Here is a 12,644-nt window from a genome sequence, read left to right as displayed (position 1 = left end):
TGGGGTCCCCTGGGGGTCAGGTGAAGGTCGCTGGGGATGGAGGCCCCCTGGACTGAAGTCTCCTGGCCGTGGTGGAGCTGTGAGACCCTCCAGGACGTGGGACAAGTCACCCCATCTCTGAGCCTGGCTTCCTTCCATCACACGGGCAGAGGCCGCCCACCTAGCAGGCCTGGCTGGAGCCTGGGAGCCCGAGTAGGGGCTGCCTCTGTTCCTTGGTCTACACTGAAACCTGGATCTCGGTCCACAAGAGGGATCTGGAAGGGATGCTGGCTGGACTCCCACTCACAGCTGCCATCAGCGAGTCCTGGGAACCTCAGCTTCCAAACGCACTGGAATCCACCCACCTGTTCCTCCAAGCCCCACACACTGGTTTTGTCTCCGCTGGTAGCTTGTTTACCCCCCTGCATCACCGGGACCCTCCCGGGGCCTCTGGGACTCTGCCCAGGCTGCTCCTCACCTTACCCAGGTTCTGCCCACCCCCTCACCCCCTCGCCCCCCACCCTCCTCCGCTGTGGTTCCCAGGGTGCTCTGCTCCTAGCTCAATGAGGGCCTGTGGTGGCAGTCGTGATCGCCGGCTCCCCTCCACCCAGGGGCCCGTCCTGTGACCCTGGACCCCATGCACCGCAGGCACGCGGGAATAAAATGATGGAGCATTCCTGCTGACCTCAGGGTCTGTCTGTGCCTCAGTTTCCCTGGCCATGGAATAAAAAGCAGCAGCCAGTCCATGGGGTTCCAAGCATTGCCAATTGGCTTACCTGTCAGAGGAGGGAAACTGAGGCCCACAGGAGGGGCTGGGACCAGAGGAGGGAAACTGAGGCCCAGGGGCGGGGCTGGGACCAGAGGAGGAAAACTGAGGCCCAGAGGAGGGGCTGGGATCAGAGGAGGGAAACTGAGGCCCAGGGGCAGGGCTGGGACCAGAGGAGGGAAACTGAGATCCAGGGCAGGGCCTGGGTGCAAAGGAGGGAAACTGAGGCCTAGGGGAGGGGCTGGGTGCAGAGGAGGCAAAATGAGGCTCGGGGGAGGGGCTGGGTGCTGAGGAGGGAAACTGAGGCCTAGAGGAGGGGCTGGGTGCAAAGGAGAAACTGAGGCCTAGAGGAGGGAAACTGAGGCCCGGGGTGGGGAAACAGTCCCCTCGGAGATGAGGGCCCAGGTGTGTGAGCTCACAGCCCTGTCTCCCTGGGTCCCATCCCCCTCCTGCCCAGGCTGGTGCCGGGAAAGGCCTCACCGGAAGGCAGACTCCAAGGAGGGGCCCTCCCCAGGCCGGAGGTGCAGGCCCTTCCCGGGAAGCTGGGCCCTTAACCCGGGCGGGGGGCAGCAGGCCTGGTGAATGGGCTGTTTCCCAGCCCCCGACCCTACTTCCTGCAGGTGGGGAGGGGCCGCTGGGCGCCAGGAGGGCTGAGGCCCCTTGCAGGGTGTGTCCCAGCTCTCCAGGGCCCTGTCCTGCACCCGCCCGCTGGGTCATGCGTGGTGATCACGCTGCTCACAGTCCCCGTGTGCCGAGCCCTCACATCCACAGGCTTGTGGGGGCAGGGAGACAACAAAGCTGGGGTCCCCCTGAGGACAGGGCAGGTGGGATGGACACAGGAAGGAGGAGGGAGGGTTCCCAGAGGCAGAGGGACCCGCAGGTTTAAACGGCCAGAGGTGGGGAAGGCGGGGGTGAGGGAGACACAGAGACAGAGAGAGAGAGAGAGAGAGAGACAGAGACACAGAGAGACAGAGACAGAGTGAGGAAGAGAGACATAGGGAGACAGAGACACAGAGAGGGAGAGACAGATCAAGGAAGAGAAACAAGGCAGAGAGACACAGGGAGATAGAGACACAGAGAGACAGAGACAGAGCGAGGAAGAGAGAAGGCAGAGAGACACAGGGAGACAGAGACAGAGACACAGAGAGGCAGAAGCAGAGGGATGGAGAGACCGAGGTGGGGCAGAGGCCTGAGGGCCGGGGAGGACCCTGAGACCCCTGGGTCTGAGTCCTAGTCCCACAGGAAGGCCTACACCGTATCTTCCGCCGGCAACGGGGACCTCCTTTTTGTCCTTGGGAGACTCGACCCCGCCCCCAACATCAATCCCCTTCCCGGCATTGTCCCCGGCGGCCTCCGTCAGGAAGCCCCCTTCCCATGGAGGGTCCCAGCCAGGAAGCCCCCCTTCCCATGCAGGGTCCCAGCCGTCCCACCAGCCCCAGACCCCACATCCTGGCCTCCCTGTCCACAGCTGCCAAGGGAGCGTTCCAGATGACTGTGTTGCCCTGAGGGGAAGGGGCTGTGGGGACGCCGATGTCCAGGAGCGGAGCACGCCCCAGGCCCTGACAGACCCTTCTTGACCCAGCTGGGCCAGCTCTCCTGTCTCCCACCCACTGGTCAGTTCTGGGGTCCTCGTGGCTTTTTCTTTGAAGTGAGGACCCCCATCACGGCAGGGCCTCCTTGTTGGACAAGGCTTGAACCCAGTCCAAGGACCCCAGACCTGAGGGTCGCAAGGAGAGTGGGGGAGGAATGAGATTGATGGAGACTGCAGGAGGGGATTCAATAGGTAGCCATGTGCGTGCATGTGTGTGTGTGCATGCGTCTGTGTGCGTGCATGTGTGTGTGCATGTGCCTGTGCGTGCATGTGTGTGCATGTGTGTGTGTGCATGCGTCTGTGTGCATGCGTCTGTGTGCGTGCATGCATGTGTGTGCGTGCATGTGTGTGCGTGCATGTGTGTGTGCATGCATCTGTGTGCGTGCATGTGTGTGTGTGCATGCGTCTGTGTGCGTGCATGTGTGTGCATGTGTGTGTATGCATGTGTGTGTGCATGTGTGTGTGCATGCGTCTGTGTGCGTGCATGCGTGTGTATGCATGTGTGTGCGTGCATGTGTGTGCATGCATGTGTGTGCATGCGTCTGTGTGCGTCCATGTGTGTGTGCATGCATGTGTGCGTGTGCATGCGTCTGTGTGTGCATGCGTGTGTGCGTGTGCATGCGTCTGTGTGCGTGCATGCGTGTGTGTGCATGCGTCTGTGTGCGTGCATGCGTGTGTGTGTGCATGCGTCTGTGTGCGTGCATGCGTGTGTGTGTGTGCATGCGTCTGTGTGCGTGCATGTGTGTGTGTGCATGCGTCTGTGTGCGTCCATGTGTGTGTGCATGCATGTGTGTGTGTGCATGCGTCTGTGTGCGTGCATGCGTGTGTGCGTGTGTGCGTGTGGCGTTGTAGCCATGAAGCCCACGATGGGGGTGGGTCTGGTTCCCGCATCAGGTTTAAGGAGGAAGGATCGACCGGGCGCGGTGGCTCACACCTGTAATCCCAGCACTTTGGGAGGCCCAGGCGGGTGGATCACGAGGTCAGAAGATGGAGACGATCCTGGCTAATACGGTGAAACCCCGTCTCTACTAAAAATACAAAAAAGATTAGCTGGGCGTGGTGGCGGGCGCCTGTAATCCGAGCACTTTGGGAGGCTGAGGCGGGCGGATCACGAGGTCAGGAGATCGAGACCATCCTGGCTAACACGGTGAAACCCCGCCTCTACTAAAAATACGAAAAAAATTAGCCGGGCGTGGTGGTGGACGCCTGTAGTCCCAGCTACTCAGGAGGCTGAGGCAGGAGAATGGCGTGAACTCGGGGAGGCGGAGCTTGCAGTGAGCCGAGATCGCACCATTGCACTCCAGCCTGGGCGACAGAGCAAGACCGTCTCAAAAAAAAAAAAAAAAAAAAAAAAAAGAGGAAGGAAGGATCTTCGTGGCCCACCTGGCACAGGTCCCTGAAGGAACCCTTGTCCGAGTCGAGTCCGTCCCCGCAGGCTGGCCGAGCTGACCACGTCGCTGAGCCTGGGCAGAGCTGACAGGCCTCCCTGTGGTCAGTGACCGCCTGGTGAGGGGCTGGGGCAGTGCTCAGTCTCCAGCAGCCCCAGGGAAATTGGACATGGAGCCTCAGGCGATGATGCTGGTGTGGTCTCCACGGCAGCCCCACCTGAGCTAATCAGGAGGGGTGTGAGGGGATGGGGGTCCATGGGGCAGGAGGCACACTATGGTGAGAGCTGGCTTGGGGCTGGCTCCGCCCAGGGGAGGGGGGGGCCTGGGGCTGGCTCCGCCCAGGGGAGGGGGGGGGCCTGGGGCTGGCTCCGCCCAGGGGAGAGGCGGGGCCTGGGGCTGGCTCCGCCCAGGGGAGAGGCGGGGCCTGGGGCTGGCTCCGCCCAGGGGAGAGGCGGGGCCTGGGGCTGGCTCCGCCCAGGGGAGAGGCGGGGCTTGGGGCCCTCGTCAGCTGCTCTGACGCCTCGGTGCTCCCGGGGGCATCTCCAGGCTCACCCCAGCTTCCACGGCCCTGTCTCACGGGTCAAAGGGCCACTCAAAAGCTGCTTTGAAGACCTGGGCCCAGCCAGGAGCCGCACAGGCCTCTCCCGAGGGGCTAGGAGACTAGAAGGGCACAAGCCACACGGCATCGCGTCGAGAGACTGAAATTGTCTATGAACCGCCCTCGCCGGGTTTGAGACTAGAGAGCTGGTGTTTGCACGACGTCGCAAACACCATAAAAGGCACTAAACTGTTTCTTTAAAAGCCCTCTTTTTTTTGAGACGGAGTCACTCTGTCGCCCAGGCTGGAGTGCAGTGGTGAGATCTTGGCTCACTGCAACCTCTGCCTCCTGGGTTCAAGCGATTCTCCCGCCTGAGCCTCCTGAGTAGCTGGGATTATAGGCACGTGCCACCATGCTCAGGTAAGTTTTGTATTTGTAGACTTTTTTTTTTTTGAGACAAGGTCTCGCTCTGTCACCCAGGCTGGAGTGCAGTGGCACGATCTCAGCCCACTGCAACCTCTGCCTCCCAGGTTTAAGCAATTCTGTCTCAGACTCCGGAGTAGCTGGGACTACAGGCGCCTTCCACCATGCCCAGCTAACTTTTGTATTTTTAGTAGAGACAGGCTTTCACCATATTGGTCAGGCTAGTCTCAAACGCCTGACCTCAGGTGATCCGCCCGCCTTGGCCTCCCAAGGTGCTGGGATTACAGGCGTGAGCCACCGTGCCTGGCCAATTTTTGTATTTTTAATAGAGACGGGGTTTCCCCATGTTGGTCAGGCTGGTCTCGAACTCCCCACCTCAAGTGATCTGCCCACCTTGGGCTCCCAAAGTGCTGGGATTACAGGTGTCAGCCACCGCGCCCGGCCCTGAAGCCTCCTTTCTAACGCGAATGTCAACTTAGAAACGGATGCAGCTATTGGAAAACGTGTGGAACCGCTAGGGTTTGTGAAGCCACTTTTCCAACTAGAACTTTAGTGGCCTGAAGTGCAGATTAAATATTTCCTGTGAGAATTAGGAAGTGGACACAAATGTGCAAAATACACACTGGGCTCTGAACGCTCAGCGTGAACAAAGAGTGTACAGCATCTCAACATGTATTCATCAGTATTGCTTATGAATCGAAAGGATAGTATTTTGGACACAGTGGATTAAATAGGATAAAGATACATCTTTGTTTTATGTTTCTTTCTTTCATTGTTTTTTTTTTTTAGCTGGAGTTTCACTCTTGTCGCCCAGGCTGGAGTACAGTGGTGCTATCTCGGCTCACTGCAACCTCCACCTCACGGGTTCAAGTGATTCTACTGTGACAGCCTTCCAAGTAGGTGGGACCACAGGCATGCGCCACCACGCACGGCTAATTTTTGTATTTTTAGTAGAGACAAGGTTTTGCCATGTTGGCCAGGCTGGTCTCAAACTCCTGACCTCAGGTGATCCACCTGCCTCGGCCTCCCACAGTGCTGGGATTACAGGCGTGAGCCAACGCGCCCGGCCTTGTTTTATGTTTCATACGATTTATTTTACTTATTACCACCCATTTCTTTTCTTCTTTCTATCGTGGCCGCCGGACGTGGGGCTCCCGCTCCGCTTCTGGGGACGCCGCTCTGGCCTCTCTCAGCACCGGGCAGGGGCCAAATGCGGGTGTTCGCCCTGGGTCGGGGTTCAGGCAGAGCCGCAGCCTCCTGGCTGGGAGGGTTCTCGCCTGCAGGCCGGCGGCCTCTGAGGACGACTCGCTCTCCATTCGCCACCCAACCCGCGCTGAGTGCTGGACATCCCGAGCGCGCTCTCCGTCCCTGCAGTTCCTAAGGGGTTAGGAGGGTGGTTCTCCCCCGGCCGCAATCCCGCCCCCAGGAGGCACTAACCCTAACCTGGCATCTGGGGCCATCTGTGGTTGTCACGACTGGGAAGGGGGAGATCCTGGCCTGCACGGTCACCCCCAGGCCCGACGGCCCCCGGGAGCCTGTTTCGGGTGCAGCACACCCGGGCTGGATCGAGCACGGTCGGGGAGGATGCGGGGCTGGGCCAAGGCCCTCGGCTCTGCAGGGAGGACGGAGAGCGGGTCCGGGGAGGGAACGGGGCCGAGGCTCTGCGTCCACTGCCGGGCCGATGGGCCATGGGCTGCGAGGGCGGGTCGGGCGTCGAGGGTCTGGCTGGGAGGGCGGGTCAGAGGTCGGGGCCGCGGGCTGCGAGGGCGGGTCAGAGGTCGGGGCCGCGGGCTGCGAGGGCGGGTCAGAGGTCGGGGCCGCGGGCTGCGAGGGCGGGTCGGGGGTCGAGGGTCGGGTTGGGAGGGTAGGTCAGAGGTCGGGGCCGCGGGCTGCGAGGGCGGGTCGGGAGTCGGGGCTCGGCCTGCGAGGGTGGGTCAAGGGTAGGGGGTCCCGGTCGGGGCCGCGCTCAGCACTCAAAGCGCCGCCATCCCTGCTGATGACATTCTCGACCCGCAGGGCGCAGCTGACCAGCCGCTCCCCCTCCTTTTCCGCGGGTGCAGCTCCCCGGCCCTGCCACTGCGCGCGCACCCACCCCGCCCACAGCTCCCGGCAGCTCCCGCGCGGCCCCCGCGGCTGAACCACAACTCCCGCCATGCCGCGGAGCGCGGGGCGCCGGGGCGTGTGGCCCAGAAGGCTTTGCGCGCTGGCGGGGCCGCTCTAGCCCGCGGTCCTCCGAGTTCGCGGCGGGCTGATGCGGGCTGATGCGGGCTGATGCGGGCTTGGAGCGGGCGGCGCGGACGCCCTGGCGGCTGTCTCGCTCCGTGGTCGGTCTCCTCGCGTTCCCACTGCGGGGCGCCCCGGCTGCCCTTGCGTGGGGCCCGGCACGGGGCAGCCGAGGGGGCGTTCCCGCCGCGAGTCCTCCAGCGCGCTGGTCCCGGGAGGCCTGGCCGTTCGCCCAAGGAGCCTGGTGTCCCCGGGCGGCGACTGGGAAGCCGGGTCCTGTTCCCCGGCGCTGGGCTCGCTGCGGGGGTCGGGGCCGCAGGGCCGGGTCGGGGATCCAGGTTCCGGGACGCGGATTCTGGATTAGGGGCTGCGGGGCTTCCGGCCCGCTCCGCGGGGTCAGGGTCACCGGGAGGCCGTGGTTGCGTTGGGGGTACCCGGACGTCAGTCCCAGCAGCGCGAGGGACGAGGGCTCTCGTTAGTTCCACGCTGATTTACTTGTTATTTTTTTGAGATGGAGTCTCACTCTGTCGCCCAGGCTGAAGTGCAGTGGCTTGATCTCCGCTCACCGCAACCTCCGCCTCCCGGGTTCACGCCATTCTCCTGCCTCAGCCTCCCGAGTAGCTGGGACTACAGGCGCCCCCACCACGCCCGGCTAATTTTTTGTATTTTTAGTAGAGACGGGGTTTCACCATGTTAGCCAGGATGGTCTCGATCTCCTGATCTCGTGATCTGCCCACCTCAGCCTCCCGAGGAGCTGGGATTACAGGCTTGAGCCACCAAGCCCGGCCTTTTTTTTTTGTATTTTTAGTAGACATAGTGTAGCAGGAAGAGCCGCAGACAAAACTCCTCAGACACCCAGTTAAAGAAGGAAGCGGTTTATTCGGCCGGGGCCATCGGCAAGACTCCTGTCCCAAGAGCCGAGCTCCCCGAGTGAGCAATTCCTGTCCCTCTTCGGGGCTCACAACCCTAAGGGGGTCCACGTGAGAGGGTCGTGATCGATTGAACAAGCAGGGGGTACGTGACTGGGGGCTGCAGGCACCGGCAATCAGATCGAACAGAACAGGACAGGGGTTTTCACAGTGCTTTTCCATACAATCTCTGGAATCTATAGATAACGTAACCCAGTAGGTCAGGGGTCGCTCTTTAACTACCAGGCCCAGGGCACGGCGCCGGGCTGTCTGCCTGTGGATTTCATTTCTGCCTTTTAGTTTTTACTTTTTCTTTCTTTGGAGGCAGAAATTGGGCATAAGACAATATGAGGGGTGGTCTCCTCCCTTAATAGAGTTTCACCATGTTGGCCAGGCTGGTCTCGAACTCCTGACCTCAGCTGATTCCCCTGCCTCATGCTTGTTATTATTTTGACACAGGGTCTCACTCTGTGGCCCAGGCTGGAGAGCAGTGGCGCGATCTCCATTCATTGCAACCTTTGCCTCCTGAGCTCAAGCAATCCTCCCGCCTCGGCCTTCCAAAGTGTTGGGACCACAGGCTCACGTCATGCGCCCAGCCAGCACATCTTTATTGAGTGCCTGCTGTATGCCAAGCGTTGTTTTAAGTGCCAAGGAGACAGCAGAGTGCAAGGTGGGCTGACCTCGGCCCGAAGGAGCTTACATTCTAGTGAGCAGCAGGGAAGAGAGACCTTGAGCCAGGCTAGTTATGCCATAAACCTTGGGCATAATACCGAAGCAGTGCTGTGCGGAGAAATGTTGAACAGCTGGCTCTCCAAGGCAAAAGGCCCTCACTTGCAGCGCACGCCACCCCCTGTGTTGTAAATACTCCCATCGTGGCTGCCAACATGAGCCAACCAGCTCACAGATCGCTGCGAACTTCACAGTGGGCTCAGGAGCTGGCATGATCAGCTCCAGCTGCCGCTGCAATAGGTGAGGCGTGGAGAGCGCTGCTGGGAAGAAGGAAAAGGCAGGGAAGGGGGCAGGCAGCATGACGATAGGCAGGTTGCAGGATCAAATCTGTGGTCTCGATAGGGCAGGCATGGCGGCTCACACCTGTAATCCCAGCACTTTGGGAGGCTGAGGTGGGCGGATCACTTGAGGTCAGGAGTTTGAGACCAGCCTGGCCAACATGGTGAAACCCCATCTCTATTTCTTTCCTTTTTTTTTTTTTTGAGATGCAGTCTTGCTCTGTCGCCCAGGCTGGAGTGCAGTGGCACAATCTCGGCTCATTACAAGCTCTGCCTCCCGGGTTCACCTCATTCTTCTGCCTCAGCCTCCCGTGTAGCTGGGACTACAGGCGCCTGCCACCACGCCTGGCTAATTTTTTGTATTTTTAGTAGAGATGGAGTTTCACTGTATTACCCAGGATGGTCTCGATCTCCTGACCTCGTGATCTGCTCGCCTCGGCCTCCCAAAGTGCTGGGATTGCAGGCGTGAGCCACTGCGCCCGGCCCCATCTCTATTAAAAAAGACAAAAATTAGCTGGGTGTGGTGACGGGCGCCTGTAATCCCAGCTACTTGGGAGGCTGAGGCAGGAGAATCGCCTGAACCCACCAGGCGGAGGTTGCAGTGAGCCGAGATTGCACCACTACCCTCCAGCCTGGGCGACAGAGCAAGACTCCATCTCAGAAAAACAACAAAAAACAAAAAATCAATCAATCAATCAATCAGTGGTCCAAGGAAGATCCTGGAGGTGGAGAGATTTGAGCAAGGCCTTCCTGGAGGGGGAGGGAATTGGACCGGGTGTACCAGGCAGAATGTACGGTGAGTGCAGAGGCTGAGTCCGGAGGGACCAACGCAGCCAGAGAGGGCAGGAAGGACCTGGGCGTGTAGGACCTTGCAGGCTACAGCAGAGCCCACTAGGACCCCTCTCCAGCCCCCCAAATCCTTGGAATACAAGCCCTTCCTTCCTCTGAGCTTCGGTGTCCTCGTCTGTAACATGAGGACTTGCCAGGCATGGGCTGGGTGCCCAGCAGAGCCTGAGAGCTGGTCCTGTCCTCACTGTCCCATGGGGACAGCAGGCTCTCTCTGGATGAGGATGGAGGGGAGCTGGCAGGTTCTCTGTGTCCTTGCGGGAAGAACAAGCCTTCCTTGTTAGAGTCTCCCGGGAACAAAGGGGCGGGCAGCGGCAGGGCGCGTGAGTCTGAGTCAGGGGGCTGGCCGCCAGACAAAGGACAGCAGTGAGCAGCCTCAGGGAAGTGGGGAGTGGCAGATCATGGAGGCTGGGAGCATGAGCTGACCCTGGACGGGCCGGTGGCAGCACCCACAAACGCCTGGCCTCCTCCTCTCCTGCTGTGCCGTGTGCCAGGGACACAGAAACAGCCCGTCATCGGAGGAACCCAGCCTCCTGGGAGCTGCCTCCCAGCTGTGGCACCCTCATCGGCAGCCGGAGGATGTGTTTTAGGAAAGAATGGCGGGAACTTGGGGCTGGCACCATGGCTCACACCTGCCCTCCCGGTGCTTTAGGGGGCTGAGGTGGGAGGATCGCTAACCCCAGGAGGTCAGGGCCGCCTCATTCCCATCATTCTCTGATCATCCTTCTTCACCGTCAGTGAGCTGTGATCGCGCCAGCCTGGATGGTGGAGTGAGACCTTGTCTCTAGAGAAAAGAACGGTGGGACTTGGATCGCCAGCAGCCACAGCAGTCATGTCTGTCATCTGGACTATTGTAGAGCTTCATTCCACTCACTGGCTCTGCAGGCACTCACTGTGCACCTGTTCTGGGCAGGCGGTGTTTGGGATGCCCACGGCGCCACGGGGCTCGGGCACGCCTGGCTCCTGCCTCTTCGTGTTCCTATGTGCGCACGCGTGTGTGCGCGCGCCTGCCTGTGTGCTGCGCGGACGTGTGTGTGTGCGCGCGCCTGCCTGTGTGTGCCTCATCTGTGTGCGCACCCACGTGGTGTAAACGTGCACCTGTGTGTGTGTGTGTACGTGTGTTATGTGGTAGAGCACGGCAATGACCCTCCATAAACAACTAAGCAGGTCAGCAGAGTCCTCCTCTGGGTTGAGGTTGCATCCGCCCTTCCAGGACCCTCCCCTCCTCTCACTCCCCTTCACCCCACAGTGTCTCAGAAAATCTTGTGAGTTCTGCCTTCAAGACAGGCCCAGAACCCACCCGCTCCTGACCATCCCACAGCAGCCCCCAGCCCAGGCCCCGTGGTGCCCACCTGGGCTGGTGTGGTCGCCTCCCCCGGGCTTCCCTACCCCCACCTTCCTACCCTCAGTCGATTCCTTCAAACCCAATTCAGGCCGTGCCCTCCTCTGCTCCAGCAGAGGCCTCCGTGGCTCCCACCCTGCTCAGGGTAAAACCCTGTGTCCTCTCCGCGTCCTCAGGGCCCTTCATGACCTGCTGGGTCGGCCCCGCCCTCCCTCCCCCTGCTCTCCCCTCCTCACCCTGCGGCAGCCACCCTGGCCTCTTCCTCGCTCCTCCGCCTCGCCAGGTGCGGTCCTGCCCCAGGGCCTTTGCACAGCGGTGCCCTCCCCAGACACCCCGTAGATGTCTGCACAGCTGGGCATCCCTTAGAGGTCCTGACTTCCTCCAGGCCTTTGCTAACGTTTCACCTCTTCAGGGGCCCTTCCTGGCCACCGTATGTGAAGACCCAACTCTGCCCTGAGGTTTCCTTTCTGTGATCACGTCACTGCACACTCCAGCCTGAGCACAGAATGAGACCCTGTGTCAAAAATAAAACAAGAGGCCGGGCACGGTGGCTCATGCCTGTAATCCCAGCACTTTGGGAGGCCAAGGCGGGTGGATCACCTGAGGTCAGGAGTTCGAGACCAGCCTGACCAACATGGAGAAACCCCGTCTCTACTAAAAATACAAAAATTAGCCGGGCGTGGTGGCGGACACATGTAATCCCAGCTACTCAGGAGGCTGAGGCAGCAGAATCGCTTGAGCCCGGGAGGCAGAGATTGTGGTGAGCCAAGATCGCGCCATTGCACTGCAGCCTGGCGACAAGAGTGAAACTCTGTCTCAAAAAAAAAAAAAAAAAAACAAGAAAAGAAAAAAATAAATAAAACAAGAGAGACATGTGTTCACAGCATTATTTGCGGTTGTCCGGAGCTAGAAGCAGCCTAGAAGCTCTGAGTAAATCGTGGCATCTTCATGGGATAGATCGTTGCCCAGCAACAGAAGTGAGTGATGGACAGCTGTCACCCACACCAGGACTGATCTCACAGGCAGGGGTGGGAGGTCTCATGAGTGCACCGTCCCCTTCCCGTGCCGCACAGAAGAGGCAAAGCGGGGCCTGGCTTTACAGGCAGGATGGCGGCTGACGGGTAGAGGGAAGGAAGACGGCTGCAGGGGCTTCCGGGGGGCTGGGGACACAGTGTTGATCCCAGAGCCGGCCCCATGGGGGTGATTGATCCCAGAGCTTCCGGGGAGCCGTGAGAGGAAGAGCCGATGGCTCTCTGCTGCAGGGTCTTCCGCAGGCCCTGTGGACATCCCAGGTGGGGTGGTCCCGGCCACTGCAGGGTGCCTAGCGGCATCCCTGCCCCCACTCACCCCATGCCAGGAGCTCCCCCCATCGTGACGACCACAGGTGTCCTTGGACACTGCCCAGCGTCCCCTGGGGGCAGTCCCCTGGGTTGGGAACCCCTGGTCTGTTGATTTCAGCCCACCATGACCTCATAGCTCCGTGTCACTGGAACGAGGGTGAGCCTGCGTGCCTGGGGGAGTGGTGAGGGGACGCAGGCAGGTGGAGGTCTGTCGGGGAGGAGCCTGTGCTAGACACAGTGGCAGCCAGGATGGGCGTCTGTAGGGCTTCCCATGGTCATGTCTGAAGAGCTGG

General features: G+C 60.6%; 1 protein-coding gene across 1 annotated transcript in view; it reads left to right on the top strand.

Annotated features, from left to right (window-relative positions):
* CIMAP1D (CIMAP1 family member D) overlaps positions 1-12,644 on the top strand; it is a 51,127-nt gene that overhangs the window by 11,151 nt on the left and 27,332 nt on the right. The window lies entirely within an intron of this gene.

Source organism: Gorilla gorilla, chromosome 20, assembly GCF_029281585.2.
Source record: "Gorilla gorilla gorilla isolate KB3781 chromosome 20, NHGRI_mGorGor1-v2.1_pri, whole genome shotgun sequence".
NCBI lineage: Eukaryota > Metazoa > Chordata > Mammalia > Primates > Hominidae > Gorilla > Gorilla gorilla.
This window is presented reverse-complemented; position numbering and strand designations above follow the sequence as displayed.